The following is a 6,000-nucleotide window of genomic DNA, read 5'->3' as shown; positions in this document are numbered from 1 at the left end:
GATAAAATCAGCACCGTTAGTAGAGGGCTTAATCACAAGTTGAATGTAACCAAATGTTAACAACAGAAGTCGGGGTAAATCTCACCCCTAACACTGGGTACTCACTTTAGATTGCCTCAATCCATATGAGACAAGTAGCCGCTATTCAAGGATAGAGATGTATTGAGATGTATGATCCCACAATGCAGAGAGAGCAGTCTGATATCCATGTACATTGTCACTTCCAAGGGGTTTTCACCCAAACCAGTAAGCCGGATATGTCGATATTTCCATATGACAAAGAAAAAGATGCGTATATAGTGAAGTACAGTTTATTCAGACTTCAATCAATAAGGCAATATATACACTAACAAACAAGCCCTCAAACAGTTTGAGGTATTATGGTAAGGCGGATTACACAAATAAATGTCAGTGGAAGTCACAGGAACTTTCTAGTCAACTGAACAGGATGTACAGGATGTAAAAAATTCACTCAAAAAGCCTGCCACTGAACCCCAAAGATAGAACTCGCCAAACTTGAATGAACCTACGTGATCGCCAACTGCTGTGCCTCTCTTCTATCCCAGCGGTTGTGATCTTCTATCTTCATCCCGGCAGCTGTGGTCTTCTCTCTTCATCCATATTTTCTTTCGCTCTTCCATCCAACGTCCTCTTCATGTGGTCACCAGCCTCACACTGAATTTTGAATGCAAGGTACCCCCTTTATATAGGGGTACCCTTGCATTGCTATTGGTTAATTTTAAAATCAAAATTCAATTTAATGAAAGCTTTTTCTATTGGCTGATTTGAAAATCAGCCAATAGCAATGCAAGGGTACCAATATAAAACTGGGTACCTTTCATTTAAAATTCTTTGTGCAGCGGGTGACCACATGAAGAGGACATCAGACGGAAGATCAGAAGAAAAGAAGATGGATAAAGATAGAAGTCCACCACCGCCAGGAAAGAAGAGAAGCACCGCAGTTGGCGATCACGTAGGAGCCAGATTCAAGTTTCGTGATTACCATCTTTGGGTTTTATTGATAGGCTTTTGGGGTTAATTTTTGTTTTTGTTTTTATGAATATTTTGGGGGGGGGTTAGCAAAAGAGCTTTAGGGCACTGCCCTAACAGATTGCCTCCTAAGGGCAGTGCCCTTCCAAATGCCTGGACAATTTTCAGCGTATACTTGTTTTTTGTTTTTGTGGGGGCAGGGGTTTCTTGTACTGTAGAATGTGGAAGTAATTTTTTTTTTTGGTGAAAGAGCTGTCACTTTAGAACTTCTAAGCGCTATTGCTATAGTTTATTTTATTATAGTGTTTTATTGTTTTGTGGTAGGTTTTTTATCTTTAAGTGGGCTTTAGTTTTAGAATAAGCATAACTGTGGGTTTTTTGATATTTTTGTTTTCTTTTTTCTGTAATAGTAGCTTTTTTTTTTTCTTTTTTCTTCTAAAGATGTGGTAAGTCCACGGGTTTATCTTAATTACTGTTGGGAATATCACTTCTTGCCAGCAAGAGGAGGCAAAGAGCACCACAGTAAAACTGTTAAGTATCACTTCCCTACCCATAAACACCAGTCATTTTCTTTGCCTCTCTTATATGGAGGAGGTGAAGTTTAGTGTGTAATTAAAATATTTTTTTTATGAAGAAGATGGATTACTTCAAGCAATTTTCAGGGTATAGCTATGCTCCACGTTAGTCTTTGCGGTCAAGCTGTGGTGGCTTTAAAGCATTGGGGAACTTGCAAAGAGGTGCTTGCTGCGTTTTCCCCACGTTTGCTGCCCTAGTTCCAGATACCAATGTTGGTTACTTTATCTGTATTTTAGCCAGGTCGCTGTGAGGAAGAGGTGTCCTCTCATACCTAGGGACTGTCATGTCGATCAGCTACCCAGGTAGGTGCTGGTCTTCCAGATGGGAGAAAGAGCATTTAGAATGTTGTACACCTAACTGTATAGGGACCCTTTTTAGCTCACCCTGATGAAAGGGCTTCGCTAAGACATGTCTGCAGGTGTGTTGGGTGCTTTTTACTTTCTTTTGCTTCAATTGGCTTATCCACACAATGGCGGCGTTTGAAACGGCTTGGCCACGCCACCTCCTTCCCTGTTGTTCCGCGGGAGGTTTTTCGCGCCTCCTCTATGTTCAGTCACTTAATCAGCCCTGCCTCTCTGCACCATTCACTACGGAGGTGAATCTCTTTGTTGCGGCTGTGTTTCTGTGTGGGTACTTCATTGCTCATATTGCTATAAGGAAAGGTCAGAGCAAGCGGTGGTGGTAAGGAGGCATCTCCGTATACTGAGGTGTGGAGGGAGTCTTTAATCGGAGCGACAACGCTCACTCAAGCATAGCCTGTCTATTAATCTAAAGTAGCGGTTTTATTTTCCTTTTGCCGCCTTTAGTCAGAAATAGAGCTTAAAGCAGGGCATTAACTGTTTACCAACTCTTAAGTTTTGTTTTGACTTTTCATAGTCTGAGCATTATTCTGACATACGGTTAAGGCCGTGGGGATAGTGACAAGCATGTCTGACATGCATCAGGAGCCTGCTCAATTTAACCCTTGTTTATTGCAGCACCCATGCAATTCTATTCCTGTGTTAAACTTACATTACAGGGTAAAGATAAGTTTTTTTATGTGGAGCCTAATGTCTCTCAGAAGGATGCTGCCCAGGTGTTACCAGGGCCATCTCCTATTTCGTCCCAAGCCTCTTTGGCATCTAACACTGTGTCCTGCGGTTCCTAGCTAACTCCCAGTGGAGTGTTTTTAAAGGCAGAGATTGCTGCTCATGTATCCTCAGCGGTATCTGCAGCGTTACCTGAGTTTCCTAGGTTTTCGGGGAAGCGCAAGAGGAAATCTAGAAATTTAGAGAATAAGGTGTCTGTCCCTGGCGATGAGTCTCAGGCTCCTCATAGATCTGAGGATGAAGTCTCCAATTCTGAGGGTGAGATCTCAGATTCGGACAGTATAATTCCTTCGTCTGATGATGGAGTTTCATTCAGGTTTAAGCTTGAACACCTCCGGTTACTATTAAAGAATGTTTTAGCTACTCTGGATGATTCAGAGACCCAGGCAGTGGTTACGCCTAAGAAGTCTAGTAAACTAAATAGCTTTTTTGATGTCCCTTCCTCCTCGGAGGTGTTTCCTGTACCAGATCGGGCTAAGGAACTCATAACTCTGGAATGGGAGAAGCATGGAGTGCCTTTTACGCCGTCCCCGGTGTTTAGAAAAATGTTTGTGGTGGAGACCTCTATCAAGGAGTCTTGGTCTACGGTCCCTAAGGTGAAGGGGCCATCTCCACCCTGGCTAAGAGAACCATTTTTCCCATTGAGGATAGTTGATCTTTCAAGGATCCAATAGATAAAAAGTTGGAAGCATACTTAAAAAAGATTTATGTACATCTTGGTCTTCAATGGCAACCAGTAGTTTGTTTTGCCACAGTGACTAATGCAGCTTCCTATTGGTTTGATGCCTTGTCTGATTCTATTCAGGAGGAGACTCTCTTAGATGAGATTCAGGATAGGATTAAGGCTCTTAAATTAGCCAATTTCTATATTGCAGATACTGTTCAAGTTCTTAGACTGGGAGCTAAGGCTTCCAGTTTCGTTGTGTTAGCCAGAAGGGCTTTATGGTTGAAGTCTTGGTCAGCCGATGTTTCGTCTAAGGTGAAGCTTATGGCACTTCCTTACAAGGGTAAAACCTTGTTTGGACCAAGACTGGCTGAGATCATTTCTGACATTACAGGCGTAAAGGGATCTTTTCTGCCTCAGGATAAAAAGAACAGACCAAAGGGACGTCAGAGTAATTTTCGTTCCTTTTGGAACTTTAGAGGAAAGCAATCCTCTTCCTCGTCCAAACAGGACAATTCCAAGCCCTCCTGGAAGCCAAATCAGTCTTGGAACAAGGGGAAGCAGTCTAAAAAGCCCACAGTATGAAGGGGTTGCCCCTGATCCATGCTTGGATCAGGTAGGGGGCAGGCTGTCTCAGTTCTCTCAAGTCTGGCTAAGAGATGTTCTGGATCCTTAGGCTGTAGAAATTGTCTCCAAGGGTTACAAGTTGGAATTCAAGAATTGCTCTCCAAAGGCAGATTTCACCTTTCCAGATTATCTGCAGACGAGATAAAAAGAGGCGATTGTACCTGTTCCGAAGCAGGAACAGGGTCTGGGGTTTTACTCAAATTTGTTTGTGGTACCCAAAAAATAGGGGACTTTCCGACCCATCCTGGACTTAAAATGTCTAAACAAGTTCCTTAAGGTCCCATCCTTCAAGATGGAAACCATTTGTACGATTCTTCCTCTGATTCAAGAGGGACAATTCATGACGACCATAGACCTAAAGGATGCATACTTACATGTTCCCATTCACAGGGATCATCAAAAGTTCCTGAGGTTTGCCTTCCTTGTTTGTGGCCCTATCTTTCGGCCTAGCCACGCCTCCCAGGATATTCTCAAAGGTTCTAGGAGCTCTCTTAGCGGTGGTTCGGGGGGTTGCAGTGGCTCCCTACCTGGACCACATTCTGCTACAGGCGCCGACTTTTCATCAATCAACATCTCACACTGAGATGTTTCTGGCTTTCCTCCAATCTCACTGATGGAAACTAAATTGGGGAAAGAGCTCCTTGGTCCCGGCGACAAGGGTGGTTTTCCTAGGAACGATTATAGATTCGGTTCTGATGAAGATCTTTCTGACAGAGGCCAGAATAGCGAAGCTCCTTACCACTTGTTGAACCTTGCTGGGGACGGCTCTACCTTCAATCGCCCAATGCATGGAAGTAATTGGTCTGATGGTGGCCACCATGGACATCGTTCCATTTGCTCAATTTCATCTGAGAGCTCTGCAGTTGTGCATGCTCAGTCAGTGGAACAGGGACTATGAGGATTAATCCCCAAAGTTAACTCTAGATCAGAAGACGAGGGTATCACTTCGGTGGTGGCTCTCTCTGGAAAACCTGTCTCAGGGCACCTGCTTTCGGAGGCCTTCTTGTGTGATAGTAACCAAGGACGCCTGCCGAGTGGGCTGGGGAGCTTCTGGAATTCAATAAAGGCGCAGGGACTTTGGTCTCGAGAGGAGTCCGTGCTGCCGATCAACATCTTAGAGTTGAGAGCAATTTTCAACGCACTGTTGGCTTGGCCTCAGTTGGCATTGAGCAAGTTCATCAGGTTCCAATCGGACAACATAACTTCAGTGGCTTACATCAACCACTAGGGGGGGGAACTCAAAGTTCTCTAGCCATGAGGAAGGTGTCTTGGATCATTCAGTCGGGAAGCTCACGGTTGTTGTCTTTCTGCCATCCACATACTGGGCGTAGACAACTAGGGAGCGGATTTCCTAAGCAGAAATACATTCCATCCCGGGGAATTGGAACTTCATCCGGAGGTGTTCTCCAGGTTGGTCTCCAAATGGGGGATTACTGAGTTGGATCTGATGGTGTCTCAACAGAATGCCAAGCTTCCGCAGTACGGTTCCAGATCGAGGGATCCTCAGGCCTGCCTAATATATGCATTGGCAGTCCCTTGGAATTTCAGCATGGCCTATCTGTTTCCTCTGTTTGCTCTCTTTCCTCGGGTGATCGTCTGCATAAACAGGAAAGGGCATCAGTGATCCTTATTGCTCCAGCTTGGCCTCGAAGGATCTGGTGGAGATGGAGATGTCGTCTCTACCTCCGTGGAGGTTACCTCTGAGGAAGGACCTTCTTCTTCAGGGGCCCTTCTTCCATCCATATCTCGTTACTCTGAAGCTGACTGCCTGGAGATTGAACGCTTGATTCTATCTAAGCATGGCTTCTCCGAGTCAGTAATTGAGACTATGATTCAGGCTTGTAAGCTTGTTACTGGGAATATTTACCATAAGATATGGAGGAAATATATCTCTTGGTGTGAATCCAAGGGTTACTCTTGGAGTAGGGTTAGGATTCCAAGAATGTTGTCTTTTCTTCAGGAGGGTCTGAAGAAAGCGTTATCTGTTAGTACTCTAAAAGGTCAAATTTCGACCTTATCTGTTCTGTTACACAAGCGTTTGGCAGATGTCCCAGG

At 44.3% G+C, this 6,000-nt stretch overlaps 1 protein-coding gene across 2 annotated transcripts in view; it reads left to right on the top strand.

The window, feature by feature from the left end:
• The window catches only part of PIK3C2A (phosphatidylinositol-4-phosphate 3-kinase catalytic subunit type 2 alpha), a 530,626-nt gene that overhangs the window by 232,571 nt on the left and 292,055 nt on the right, over positions 1–6,000 (top strand). The window lies entirely within an intron of this gene.

This window comes from Bombina bombina, chromosome 7 (assembly GCF_027579735.1).
Source record: "Bombina bombina isolate aBomBom1 chromosome 7, aBomBom1.pri, whole genome shotgun sequence".
NCBI classification, from domain to species: Eukaryota; Metazoa; Chordata; class Amphibia; order Anura; family Bombinatoridae; genus Bombina; species Bombina bombina.
This window is presented reverse-complemented; position numbering and strand designations above follow the sequence as displayed.